This window comes from Pristiophorus japonicus, chromosome 17 (assembly GCF_044704955.1).
Source record: "Pristiophorus japonicus isolate sPriJap1 chromosome 17, sPriJap1.hap1, whole genome shotgun sequence".
NCBI classification, from domain to species: Eukaryota; Metazoa; Chordata; class Chondrichthyes; family Pristiophoridae; genus Pristiophorus; species Pristiophorus japonicus.
The window spans coordinates 75598909-75613275 of NC_091993.1; positions in this window are offsets into that span (position 1 = coordinate 75598909).

Sequence of the window (14367 nt, forward strand, 5' to 3'; positions counted from 1 at the left end):
TTAACAGCTCACTTGCCAGCCACACAACACGCGCTGCACAAACATAGGGGGGGGCCACAAATTGCCCACCGCCCGAAACGAAGCGCACCTTTCGCTTTTTGCCACAATGGCTGCGGCAGCCATTAGAGGGAAATCCAGCATTTTTGCTGAAAGAAGGAACGGTGCAGTATTGGTGGCGAGAATGGGCTGTGTGCAGCGGTGTGTGGGCAGAGTAGCTGATTGGCCCGCAAAATTTAGCTGGTGTCAATTTGCTGCTAGCGAGCCACCTGCTCTCTTATCTTCTTAACGGACAGAGTTTGCAGCTAGGCCTTGAGCACTGAGTTTGTCTCAGTTGCTTGCGAAGGTATGGCTAATGCCAGCCGGTTTACTGATGCGGAACTCGAGACCCTGATCCAAGCTGTGGAGGGAAGGAGGTGCCTTCTGTATCCAGACACAGGCGGACCCGTGTTTGTCAATGTGTGGAGAGAGATCGCTGTGGAGCTGTCGGGGAGCTCCATTCATGACTGCACCGCCATCCAATGCCGCAAAAGGCTGAACGACATAATTCAACTGATGAAAGTGAGTACATGTTCTCCCAACTCCTCACCTTCCATCTGCGAGCCTCTCCTTCACCTTCTATAGACCAGTTAGCCTAACATCTGTGGTTGGGAAAATGTTGGAGTCCATCATTAAAGAAGCAGTAACAGGACATTTGGAAAAGCAAAATTCGGTCAGGCAGAGTCAGCATGGATTTATGAAGGGGAAGTCATGTTTGACAAATTTGCTGGAGATCTTTGAGGATGTAACGAACAGGGTGGATAAAGGGGAACCAGTGGATGTGGTGTATTTGGACTTCCAGAAGGCATTTGACAAGATGCCACATAAAAGGTTACTGCACAAGATAAAAGTTTAGGGGGTCGGGGATAATATATTAGCATGGATAGATGATTGGCTAACTGACAGAGAATAAATGGTTCATTCTCTGGTTGGCAACCAGTAACTAGTAGGGTGCCGCAGGGATCAGTGCTGGGACCCCAACTATTTACAATCTATATTAATGACTTGGAGGAAGGGACTGAGTGTAACGTGGCCAAGTTTGCTGATGATACAAAGATGGGAGGAAAAGCAATGTGTGAGGAGGACACAAAAAATCTGCAAAAGGACATAGACAGTCTAAGTGAGTGGGCAAAAATTTGGCAGATGGAGTATAATGTCGGAAAGTGTGAGGTCATACACTTTGACAGAAAAAAAATCAAAGAGCAAATTATTATTTAAATGGAGAAAGATTGCAAAGTGCCGCAGTACAGTGGGACCTGGGGGTACTTGTGCATGAAACACAAAAGGATAGTATGCAGGTACAGCAAGTGATCAGAAAGGCCAATGATATATTGGCCTTTTTTGCAAAGGGGATGGAGTATAAAAGCAGTGAAGTCTTGCTACAGCTATATAAGGTATTGGTGGGGCCACACCTGGAATACTGCGTACAGTTTTGGTCTGTGGGCAGTTCAGACCATCAAGCAAAGCTTGAAACGTGTGTCGGAAGGCTCCCTGCAGACCCGGCTGTCTCGAGTGCTGCTCAGCTATGCACCAGACCCCACTCACTCACCGGGGTTCCCCCAGCCGAGCTGCTCATGAAAAGGGTGCTAAAAACAAGGCTCGCTCTTGTCCACCACGTGGAGGGCAAGCGGCATTAGCAAAGTGTGTACCATGACCGTGCAAATTTGTCACGCGATATTGAGATCAATGATCCTGTGTTTGTGTTCAGTTATGGACATGGTCCCAAATGGCTCGCTGGCACGGTCATAGCCAAAGAGGGGAATAGGGTGCTTCAGGTCAAATTGACCAATGGACAAATGTACAGAAAACATTTGGACCAAATCAAATTGCGATTCACCAACAGCTACAAACAACCCGAAGAAGACACCACCAACTTTGACCCTCCAACACACACACACAAGTGGCAACTGACATCATGGTTGACCACGAAGCCGAACTCACCATCCCCAGCAGCCCGGCAAGGCCGGCTGCCCAACAGCCCAGTGAAGAACTGACCAACTCACCCACACCCGCATTTGTACCGAGACGATCGACAAGGGAGCGAAAAGCCCCAGATCGTCTCTCCTTGTAAATAAGTGTACTGTTGACTTCACGGGGGAGTGATGTTAGGTATTTAAACCCTTGTAACCTGAATTACACTACCACCAGAGGGCCTACCTGTTGGAGGCCAAAGGGATCCCAGCATCCCTTGGGAGCACGGTATATAAGCAGGCCAATCATGAGGTACCTGCACTCTGGAGTCGCATTAAAGGAGCTAAGGTCACCCTTGCTCATTGTACACAGTACTCAGTTTCATCCTTTATTATGAGCATAACACTCACCCTTCTGCATTTCCTTATAACCCCTCTTACACATACCTATTTTGGAACTACACCGCAGTGTCTCCTCTGTGGCTACATCATGGCTCTGGGAAGGCTGCTGTGTTTCAGGTGTAGAAGCTACAGATGTCCTTCTAGGATGCCCTGGAGCAGCTCTGGCCCTGGAAGGGTCAGCTGCAGACTGGGCCGCATCTTCCTCGGCACGTTGTCGGAATTGGCTTGGGCGGCTCCATGCTTGGCGGCAATGGCAGAGTGCAGGTCTCAGCTCAGGACTGCTGTGATCCTGAGAGAACACATCAGGATCCTGGTCTGATGAACCTGCGCCACTCCCCCGGGGGCAGCACCTCACCGTCCCCACCAATTGGCTGGAGCACAGGTCGGTGGGTGGTGCGAACCAGCCGCAATGCCAGCAGTCAGATCGCACATGGCATTCTGCTGAGACTGCATGAGAGCAGACACAGTCTCGATGCCACCAGACATGACAGCAGTAAGATGCTCCGTGGCTTGTTGCTCAGAGTGCATGAGAGCATTCTGAGCTTCCAGGGCCGTGGCCATCCTCTCCAAAGCAGCACAGAGACACTCATTCACTTGAGCCTGTGCTGCAATGACAGCTGCCACATCGCCCACGACACACGGCATCACAGCTGGATCCGCACAGTCACTCTGGGAGTCCACCATCGCCTGCACACTGGCAATGATGGGCTCCATGGTGTGTACAGAACTGTCGACAATGCAGGAAGCGACCTGCTCGACACTCCTGACCACTTGCGACAGGTTCTCGGGCACCCTTGCCATTGCCTCCAACCTTCTTTCATAAGCTGCAACTCGTCTGAGTCCTCTGCAGCAGAACTCACATGGGAACCCGCCCGGAGAGATGGCCTTCACCATGCTGCAGCCCACTAGGCCCTGCTGCATCACCCAGTGCAGATCCATCTGCTAATTCTAACTGACCCGACCGCGTACTCCCGGTATCTGAGCTGGCACGTGCGAGTGCAGGAAGTAGTGACGCGGTGCTGCCAGCAGTGTCCCCCTCTTCATCGCCCTCATTGGAGATGCCAGCAATATCTGGAATGAGCTCAAGGGCCTCCTCCTGACTCTGGCTCCCAGTCGCCTCTAGGGTCTCGGTTTCACTGTGGCTCCCACTCAGGGTGTCATTTGCAATCATAAATGGCACAAGGCGTCCCATGAGGGTGAGTTAGGCATTGCACCATGCAGCCAGCAATTTACACATAATCATAAGCAATTTCTTGGACTTTCAAGGAGAGATGGCATTAAAGGAAGGCCTTCACTTACCCATGCTGCCCCCAGCAGGATCCACACGACCGGCGGCCACGGGAAAGGCAACATGTGGGCCCACCAGCCACTGCACCCTCTCTTCTGTATCACTCAGCTGCTGGATATCAGCCTCGCCACCACCAGTCCTCTGTTGCTCCAAACGGTTGTGAGATACCTTGGCCTGCAAAGCAAAGAAGGGTTGCTGAGTCGCAGTGTCATGAGGCCTCGGCAATTATTGCAAGTGTGGGTCCGTTACATGGAGCTGTCACTCTGACATGAAAGGGAGCCTCCATTGCGAGAACGCACACATACATATACAGGCCTCAGCAATCAAATGGTGCTTCAGTGACTATATAGTGAAGGTGGGATATCAGAGAACATAACACAAGAAATAGGAGTAGGCCATACGGCCCCTCGAGCCTGCTCCGCCATTTAGTACAATCATGGCTGATCTAATCATGGACTCAGGTCCACCTCCCTACCCGCTCTCCATAACCCTTTATTCCCTTATTGTTTAAGAAACTGTCTATTTCTGTTTTAAATTTATTCAAAGTCCCAGCTTCCACAGCTCTCTGAGGCAGCGAATTCCACAGATTCACAACTCTCTGAGAGAAGAAATTTCCCCTCAACTCAGTTTTAAAAGGGTGGCCCCTTATTCTAAGATTATGCCCCCTAGTTCTCGTCTCCCCTATCAGTGGAAACATTCCCGGTGCATCCACCTTGTCAAGCCCCTTCATGATCGATAAGATCACCTCTCATTCTTCTGAATTCCAATGAGTAGAGGCCCAACCTGCTCAGCCTTTCCTCATGTCAACCCCCTCATCTCTGGAATCAACCTAGTGAACCTTCTCTGAACTGCCTCCAAAGCAAGTATATCCTTTCGTAAATATGGAAACCAAAACTGCATGCAGTATTCCAGGTGTGGCCTCACCAATACCCTGTACAACTGTAGCAAGACTTCCTGGCTTTTATACTCCATCCCCTTTGCAATGAAGGCCAAGATTCCAAGAAAGCGTTGTGGCCGCTGCCAGGATACCAGGCATCAACTGCCATGATTTTGCGGTGGTGGTCACACAGCAGCTGGACATTGAGGGAGAGGAATCCCGTGCGGTTTCTGAAGATCTCGGGATTGTTCTATGGGGCCCTCAATGTGACGTGGGTGCAGTCTATGGGGCCCTGAACCCTGGGGAAACCCGCAATCCTCACAAATCCAGTCTGCCGCTCCAACTGCTTCTCTTTGCTCATTAGGAAGGATGTGTAGTCCCTCCTCTTTTTATAGAGCGCATCCTGACGGATGGAGCTATGCGTGGCAAACTGGGAGATGTTCGAGATGTCTGTTGTTGCAGCTTGAAAAGATCCAGACTGATAGAAACCGAGTGCGAGGATCACCTTGGATGCGACGGTCAGAGCTGTCCTCAGCCTTGGCTGCAGGAGTAGGCACAGCTCCGTCACGACGTCCTTGCGGAATCGAAGTCTCCGGAGACACTAGTCATCCGTCAGGTCCATGGATGAGACTGCTGTCTGTAAACTCTTTGACGATAGGGCCTTCTGCCCCCACGTCTATGTTGGCGTTTTCCTCTGACAGCTGCCTCATTGCCTTCTCTCTCCTGCTCTTATTGGTCCTCACCCTCTGCAGCCTGCTGCTGGCAAGCATCGCCTCCTGTGCATTCTGCCCCATGACCATCTCGCCCACTCTGTGGTGCAGGGGGTCTGCGTACCTGAACCTTCTCCTGACGGCAGGCCCTTCCTGAGGTCCTTCCTGGGCCACCTCTCTGGGTTGAGGTTTGTCGCCATCTCCATGGCCTTCTGCATGTCTCTCTGCCATGTGTGCTACGTCCCTTGCCTGCTGCCTCTCCAGCCATTGGAGCCGGCGCTGCCTTCTCCTGCATGCCTCCCTGGAGCGCACAACGTGCAGGAGGTGCTCCGCTGCCAGCATTGCCCCCATTTAGTTCTCCTCTGCAAGCCCAGCCTCCACAAGGACGCCTCTCTGTTGTCGGGATTGAAGATCCTAGCCCACTATCACACAAGGTACCTCACTCTGTTTGAAAAAGTCTGAAAAAATCTCAGCGACAAGAATGCTGCTACAAGCAAGACACCATTAAAGGCCGCTGGCGGTCTTGAGCAAACACTGTGCACCGACCCTGACAAAAACCTGTCATTGGCACCGACAGGCAGCCAGAAGACTATTTGAGGTGAATTTACCTTTCAGAGTGGGTCCGTGGCGCATCTGTAGGAGCGGGGCAGAAGTGGGGAGAGCAGAGCGGATATCCTCACCGCCGCAAAAACCCATGAGGGCAATGCCGTGAACGTCAGCCAGTCCACCGCGACTCGGCGGCCATTCCACGCCGCCCCATGGCCGCCACCTTCAAGTGGCCAGAGGCCTTGTCAAAAGGGCCAATTTCGGCCCCAGGAACCACTGCCCTGTGATAACAGAACTAATCTGGTACATTCCAAATGGGCTAAATTCACAAAACTCTCTGGAGAGAAAGTTGGGATCAGTGAGCGTCACTGCACACTGGGCAGTCAGAGTATTCCCTGTGTACTCATTACTGATGGTAGCAGATGATGAGCCAATGCTCGCCTTTATCTCATATTCAACACTGGGCACTCAATTATTTACACCTTTAGTGTCTATATAAAGCCATTTCAGTTTCATGCCTATGCTAAATTGTGTCATGTAAATCAGGTGTTAAGGTTCAAATGACTTGCTGAAATGATAGGGAGTGAAACTCTACCATGGAATCTCAATTCCCTTTGCTCCATATTCAGGCTGTATTTACACTATAATTACAGCAGAGGTGTGAAGTGAGACTTCTTCACTCCAATACTACATACTACGGGACTAAAAGGGTTAAACTATGAGGACAGGTTGAACAGACTGGGCCCGTATTCCCTCGAGTACAGAAGATTAAGAGATGACCTAATTAAGGTGTTTAAGATGATTAAAGGATTTGATAGGGTCGATAGAAACTAGTCCCTGTGATGGGGAGTCCAGAACAAGGGGGCATCACCTTAAAATTAGAGCCAGGCCGTTCACGGGGGATGTCACACAAAGGGTAGTGGAAATCTGGAACACTCTCCCCCAAAAAGCTGTTGAGGCCGGGGGTTAATTGAAAATTTCAAAACCGAGATTATTTATTTTTGACAGGCAAGGGTAGCAAGGATTATTGAACCAAGATAAATAGATGGGGGTTAAGATACAGATCAGCAGTGATCTAATTAAATGGCGGAACAGGCTCGAGTGGCTGACTCGACTACTCCTTTTCCTATGTTCCTAAATGAATCCTCATAATACCCAGCTGATTAAATTTCCTGAACATTTTCTCCGTAACTGCTAAAGGCTCCAGGATAACAATCTAGAGGTTTGTTTAGTTTATAATGGTATTGTTTAGTTCTTAGCTCACAGTCTCAATTAAATGGTGTGGTTGCATCATTATTCGTGCCTTAGCATATTGAAGCCCTGGATCACATGCCCTTTTAACCTTTACTTCAATGAAGTGAGAGTCTTCCTTCTTAACTTAAATTCCCAAGTGTTGGAATTATCTTTCAATTCCCACCTGTACCCTGCTCAATTTATCAATAAGGTTTGAAGGTAAAATACTGAAAATTGCATCCAGTATTCTGACACATAGAACAAGAGCACATTGGATGGAAAAACAAGACTATTACTGCTCTCAGTGAAGCCTTAAGTAGGTTGCGGAGGAGAGTGATTGACCAGAAATGTGAGGAATGTTAATCACACACAATTAAGACATTTTAGCTATCTCACCACTGAATTTCTCCAGTTGTCCCTGTACAGTTTCTTATTGCTCTAGTACACTGCGGTCACCCATTAAGATTACTTTTGTTCTTCTCTAAATTAAAAGAAAGACTTGCATTTATATATCGCCATTCATGGCCACCAAAGCGCTTTACAGCCAATGAAGTAATTTTGGAGTGCAGTCACTGTTGTAATGTGGGAAACATTATGGATAAATGATGTCATTGTGGACTGTCAGTAAGTCAATGAGATGAATGTAACTATTTAATGAGTGAGATGGCATTAAGCAGATAGGCTTTACACAGGGACTGTGAGTCCACTCACGGAATTTAGTCAGAATGCTTCAGAACAAAACCGGTCATGGCAATCTTGATAATTTAATTATAGAATGATACACCACAGAAGGAGGCCATTTGGCCCATTTTGCTGGTGTTGGCTCTCTGAAAGAGCTGTCCAATTAGTCCCACTCCCCCGCTCTTTCCCCATAGCCCTGCACATTTTTTCTTTTCAAATATTTTCCCAATTCCCTTTTGAAAGTTACTATTGAATCTGCATTCCCCCATGCCATGTATCTCACACTATTGCACATAACTGTATCTTACCATGCTATACATGACTGTAACCAGATATGACCTGTAACCACAAGCTTACCTTACCAGCAGGGGTGCACTTGCTGGAGACACTGGATATACCTGTTCCACACAGGTATATAAACACAGGTCTCAGGCAAGTGTACCATTCGAGAGCTGCGTAATAAAGGTGCAGGTCCTGAGTGACCTTGACTTCAGTATGTGCCTCGTGTGAATCTGTACTGCAGGGAGAGGACTTTACACCCCACTCCCCCATCTAATCAGACAGCGCATTCCAGATCACAACTCACTGCATTCAAATATTTCATCTCATCTCCCCTCTGGTTCTTTTGCCAATTGTCTTAAATAATTATCGTAAATAATAATCTTAATAACTGAAAACAAAAACTTTTCACCAGCGATGTAAGATTACAGGCACCTCAGTGGCTCAGTGCATAAATGCACCCCCAAACTGTAACAGTAAGGCCAACACACCAGGAACTTCCTTAAAAACAAACAGCCATGGTTGTCAATACTGGCTGCCGTCTATTGACTCTCACTGGACAGTCCATGGATATGGACATTAGCTGAGTTGAGTCAATCGCTGCTCTGCTACCCATCACAGTTTAGCAGCCTGCCAATAATTATCAGACCAGTCCCCAGCGTCAGTCTGGTAAGGAGGTAAGACAAGAAACACTGATAGTAATTAGATACTGAGCAGTGCAATTAAAGGCAAGAGGCTTCTCCGCCTCACTTCCAAACAAAATAGAGTATCGATGAGAAACTAGAGTCAGTTGCACAGAGAATTCTGCTTAAAGGAAGCACAGGACAGGTACAGGGCTACAGCATTGTAACCACATTCTCCGACCCGCACTCCTGCAAGCACGACTCACCGCAGAGAGCATAGGATTGTAGAATTCGCCCCCATCAGCCGGTCCAGGCAGCAGGCGGTCGAGGGGGTCGTTCAGCCTGACTGCCTGCCTCTCTTCCGCGGTTACATCCGAGCCGGGGGTGTCCCTGGAGATGGAGCACGCGGTGTCCACCAGTACGCTCGCAGCCTTCCGCGAGAGGTGGGCACCGGAGGGACTGGAGTGCATCATCACCCCCGGCAACCAAATTTTAATTTGACCAATGTAATGTCTAAAGTTTAATTTGTTTAAGTTTGTCGGTTTTAGTGCCCCCCCTCCCCCTTTAATCAGGGAGCACTTGATTTAATGATTTATTGTTTTACAGGTGCAACTAAAATAGTTGTAGAATTCGCCCTCTCCTGTAGACAACTGGCAGTGTAAACCATTTTCGTTGGAGCATAACGTTTATATCCTATAGCTTTAATACTGAGCCAACAATAACTATTGTGTGAATTAAGCAAAAGAAGATTTGGGTGGGAAATCATGGCCGGAATTTTCTGTACGTGGTGGGGGTCTGGTGGGGGCGGTCGCTGTGACAGGTCACGACCTCGTCGCTGCTTCCATCCCGCTCCAGAAATGGACTTTGCGTTAATGAGACCTATTAACACCGCCCACTGTGTTCCCCGGCCCAATTAAATGGTGTGGGTCTGTTGACGTCATCCATAACGCATTTCCAGCTGGGACATTTAAAGGAACCAAGGCCACCATGCATTTGAAGGTTCATCTAGGTAGTGCAGACACTGCACTGCAGCACTGGAGTGGTCCAAACACTTGAAAACATGTCTGCACAGAGGCAGAGGACTGCACCCAGGTTCCCTGATGATTCCCTCCGTATGCTTGTGGAGGGAGTGAGAGCTTGCAGGGAGGTCCTCTTCCTTTCCAATGGGCGGAAGAGACCTCCCCAGGAGACAAAAAAGCCTGGCTTGAGATGCAGAGGAGGCCAACAGCAGGGATGTGGTCAGGAGGACCAGGGTGCAGTGACGGAAATGTTTCAATTATCTCCTTAGATCAGGAAAGGTGAGTGCAAAGACACACTCACCTTCATCCTGCTGTGCCTCTCATACCATCCCCATCACTCTGGCTTCCCAGCCCTGCTCCTGCACATCCTTACTCACACCAACTTACCTTGCACCTCCACCCATCTGACTAGCCACCCCTCACACTCACCCTGATCTTCACACAATTATACCAATTAACAGCACACAAGGAGGCCACTTGACATTACCACCCCATTCCATCATAGTCACCCTCTAAATATCGAATCCATCCATTCCTTACACTCATTCAACCTTCTCTTCTTTCCCTCCTTGCAGGAAAAGAGAGCCCACAATAATAGGAAGAGGATGAGAACTGGAGGTGGCACTCCCATCAGTTGCACCCACACAACAGCAGAGGAGGCTGTGTTAGAAGTGTTGGGAGTCACCAAGCAGCTGGAGGTGGGAGACGGAGAGAGGCGAACATCTCAGTAACCTGGTGAGAGAGTTACATATCAAGCAGCTACCTGACATACAGCAGTCACTCATATAGGGGCTGATGTAATCAGCCACTGAATGGTCATCATCTGGGGTATGTGTACCCATTCTTCATGTGACATATCTAACCCATCCCTTTACTCTCCCACAGGTCCATCAAAAGCCTCCCTCACTCTCCAGGAGGAAGAGAAAGATGACTCCTCAGAGGAAGCTCCAGCCTCTGAGGGCGCACCATCACCAGACATAAGCGCACCCAGCACCAGCGCACAGACGCACACCTCGGTGGGTCCCACGCGAGATAGGCTAGTGTTGTCACCTGGTGTGTCGCAAGTTACAAGTGAGCAGGAGGAGATGGTGGAGACAGGGACAGCAGTGGAGACTCCTCTCCGGAGGGCACAGGACGCTCCCAGCTCTGCTCAGCTGCATGCAGACGCTGCGCCTCCAGGGCCGTCGAGAAAGCGGGCGATCCTGGAGGTGAGGCAAGAAATGCAGGGGGCTCCGACAGGTTTTGCGACCATGATGTCTGCAAATGTCCAGAGAATGGAAGAGTCCATCTCCAACATGGGCATCACCGTGTCGCAGGCGATGGCAACTGTAGGCTCTACCATGGAAAGGAAGGCCACTTGCACGCAGCAGCTCATGTGTCACTCACAGGAGCACATGCAATCTATGGAGAATATATGGCAGAGGCTCATAGACCACCTCTCTAGGAGGGATGTCAGTGTAGTCGTAGGTCCTCACGGTCCCACTGACGTGCAGCAAGGTGCTCTCCGACTCCTTGCTAGCAGGGAAGTGCGGGTGGCCCATGAGATGCAATGATGGTGAGAGGGAACATGGAAGTGGGGGCTCCTCTCAAAGCGCTTACACTTCTCTCCCGTTGCCTCCCCCTCAGTCAGGGCCCCAGATGGCTCCTCAGATCGCGATGGCCAAGACTGCCCCTGCACAATCGCAGAGGGAGCAGGGCCATCAGAGGCTTCAGAGCCCAGAGGACGTCCGCCGAGAGTGTCTAAGTGGTCGCAACAGGAAAGGGAGCAGGCTGCCGCCACCTCTGCTGAAGCCACAGGGGTAGCACCTCGTAGAAGCACGCATAAGAAAACGATCACACACAAGTAGATGCACAAGGGTAAGCACATGGGTGTTTTGTTCAATGCTAATGTCAAGTTTCCATTAATTTGATTTCAACCATAAAAATCTTTACTTTCACCACTTTCCGGTCTTGGAGAAATTTGTGTGCACCTTTGGAAGTGGCTTAGTGAATTGCAATGAATGGTGAGACATAACGGTATCTCCACCAATGGTGATGAGTGTGAAAGGAATGGTTTGGGCATTGTAGGGATGCTTTCTGGTGTTGCTGTGGGGTGGTGCCAACCTGGCACAGCATGTGGCAGCCATATGGGTGTACAGCATAAAGTGAAGTAAATCTAGCCACGATGAGGCCATCCTTGGCCTCCCAGGCAGCAATGTGCTCGGGTGCTGATGCCTTGTGTCCTGTGCAGCATCAGGTGAGTGTGGAGAAGGTTGGTGGTGTCGTGGGTGCTGCTGGTCTTGGGACTGAACGTGGTCAAATTCTGAGGTGCAAGGTGAGACAGTCTAAATGGCACCCATATGGGCTGATGGAATAGATGGCAGGTCAAGTAGAGATGACAGAAGCATTCTGTTAATGATGAGAGAGGTTCTTCCAATGAGGTGACACTGGAAGGAGACTTTGCTTGGAACACTTGCAGCCTGCAGTAAGCTCAATCTGTGCTGACAATGCAGTCGGCAACAGCTTCTGCCTGAGGAAAGTGCTTAGCTGTGAGGTCAGAGCTTTTATAGTACATTTGATGCTTTCGACCCATCAGCTGGATCAATGGCCACTCAACTCCCGCCTCAGGTTGTCAGACATGGTTCCCGAGCTGCGTGAATCTCATGGGCATGCAGGCAAATTTGAAAGGTAGGGGTGGGGGGGGGGGTGGTGGGAGGCGAGTAAGGGTCTCACAACAGCTTGCAAATGATTTGAATTAGGCCGCCTGTCTCTGCCGTTCGGGTCGCTGTCTCACCGGCAAACACGCCCGAGAGAGAGGCGTGTGGGGGGGGGGGGGGGTGGGGGGAATGAGGGAGGTGGGGGGGACAGGATGATGGCGGATTCCTGACCGCTCCGACTTTTTTCAAATTTTCCATCTGGCACGCCTCCGATCGTGCCCACACGGACCCCAGGAAATTCCAGCCCGTGAGTCAAAGTATTAGCTAGTTGTACAGTCTCAAATAGACAGTAAACATATAAACAGGGTCTTCTTCTGAAATCCATCTGTTCAATTGCACAACCTAAGTCACCCTGCACATCTGGACACCATTTAAAAAGTCTGCAGACTTGGACTGAGTATCTCCAGAAACGAATTTCCTTCCTGCATTGCATTGTCCTGAAAAATGTACAGCATTTTCCAGGAAAGATGGGCTCGTTTGATAGCATACCAAGGTTTGGGTAAATTCTAATATGTCATGCATGGCTTTTGCAAGGTCAGACTGGCCTTTATTATCTCAGCTGCTTATCTCCCTTCTGCTTTTAGATTCGTCTTCACTGAACTCTAGCATTATTTTAACTGAACACACGCCAAAGCCAAGCACACAGAAGCACAACATCAGCGGGTATGTCACGGCCCGGTGACGTAAACTTTGCTGTACTGTACTATAAGTGTCAGCTGTGGTTCAGTGGGTAGCACTCTCACCTCTGAGCCAGAAAGTTGTGGGTTTAGGTCCCACTCCAGGGAACTGAGCACATAATCTAGGCTGGCACCCCAGTGCAGTACTGAGCAAGTACACGATTGGAAATGTCGTATTTCAGATGACGCTTTAAACTGAGGCCCCATCTGCCAACCCAGGTGGATGTAAAAGAACCCAAGGCACTATTTTGAAGAAAAGCAGGGGTGTTGTTCCCAGTGGCCAATATTTATCCCTCAACCGACATCACTAAGGAGAAGATTATCTGGTCATTCTCACATTGCTGTCTGTGGGAGCTTGCTGTGCACAACGTGGCTGACGTGTTTCCTTACATTACAACAGTGACTACACTTCAAAAGAACTTCATGGGCTGTAAAGCGCTTTGGGACGTCCTGAGGTCATGAAAGGCGCTATATAAATGCAAGTCTTTTCTTTTATTGCAGTGCCGTTTCAAGTGGTAGAAATGGAATTTATGTCTGTGATTCCTTAATTCCATAAGTTCCCAACCTAGGTCAAGCTGTCGGGGGAAGCAGTGAATGGTTACTGAACTGGGTTATTAATGCCTAATGGGCACTGCTCATTACATCACCATTCGATTATTGCTGTGGTATTGCTGGATTTTGCTTCACTGTATTTATAAATAGATCTTTTTAGGTGATCTGCTTGGCGTTTAATGTTCACCAGTTATAACTAGAGATGTTGCTGTGCAGGTTCGGGTTAATGCAGTCTGCGGCTTACTATAACTAGAGCTATCGTCAACCCTTCTAGTGGTGCAGCCCTGTGCAGTCCAGGTCACAGGGGGACAAGAACCATTCACAGGAGATACTGTGGAACTGTTGAAGGAGAATCAGTCTTTGAAAATACCCCAAATTATAATACGTGGGTTCGAATCGCTCTTTCCACAGACCCGAGGGAACGTACTGCAGATACCCCTCCCCTCCCTCCTCCTTCACCGCCCCCTGCCAACCCCATCCACAATGCAGAATATTCATCCATCTCCATCGACTTGCTGATCTCCACAGGTGATATTCGCTGCCTCATTCCCACAGCAACCATTGCAGCCCATAATTATCACCACTCAGGTGAGGTGACAGTGTGTGGTATTGTACCCTGGAGACAGGGAAAGGAAATCTAAAAGAACCTTCAGCAATATGTTAACCATTGTCATCACCCAACACATTTCAGTTCGTGTCCATGTGGTGTAAAGTGGGCACTCTAACTCCTGCCAGGCAGAATAACTCCCTTATCGAGTAAGAGCACTCATTATGCATTTTGTAACTGTTCAGATTGAGTCACTTCAGCAGGACTTCCATTTTCTCCAGCTTCCTTGTC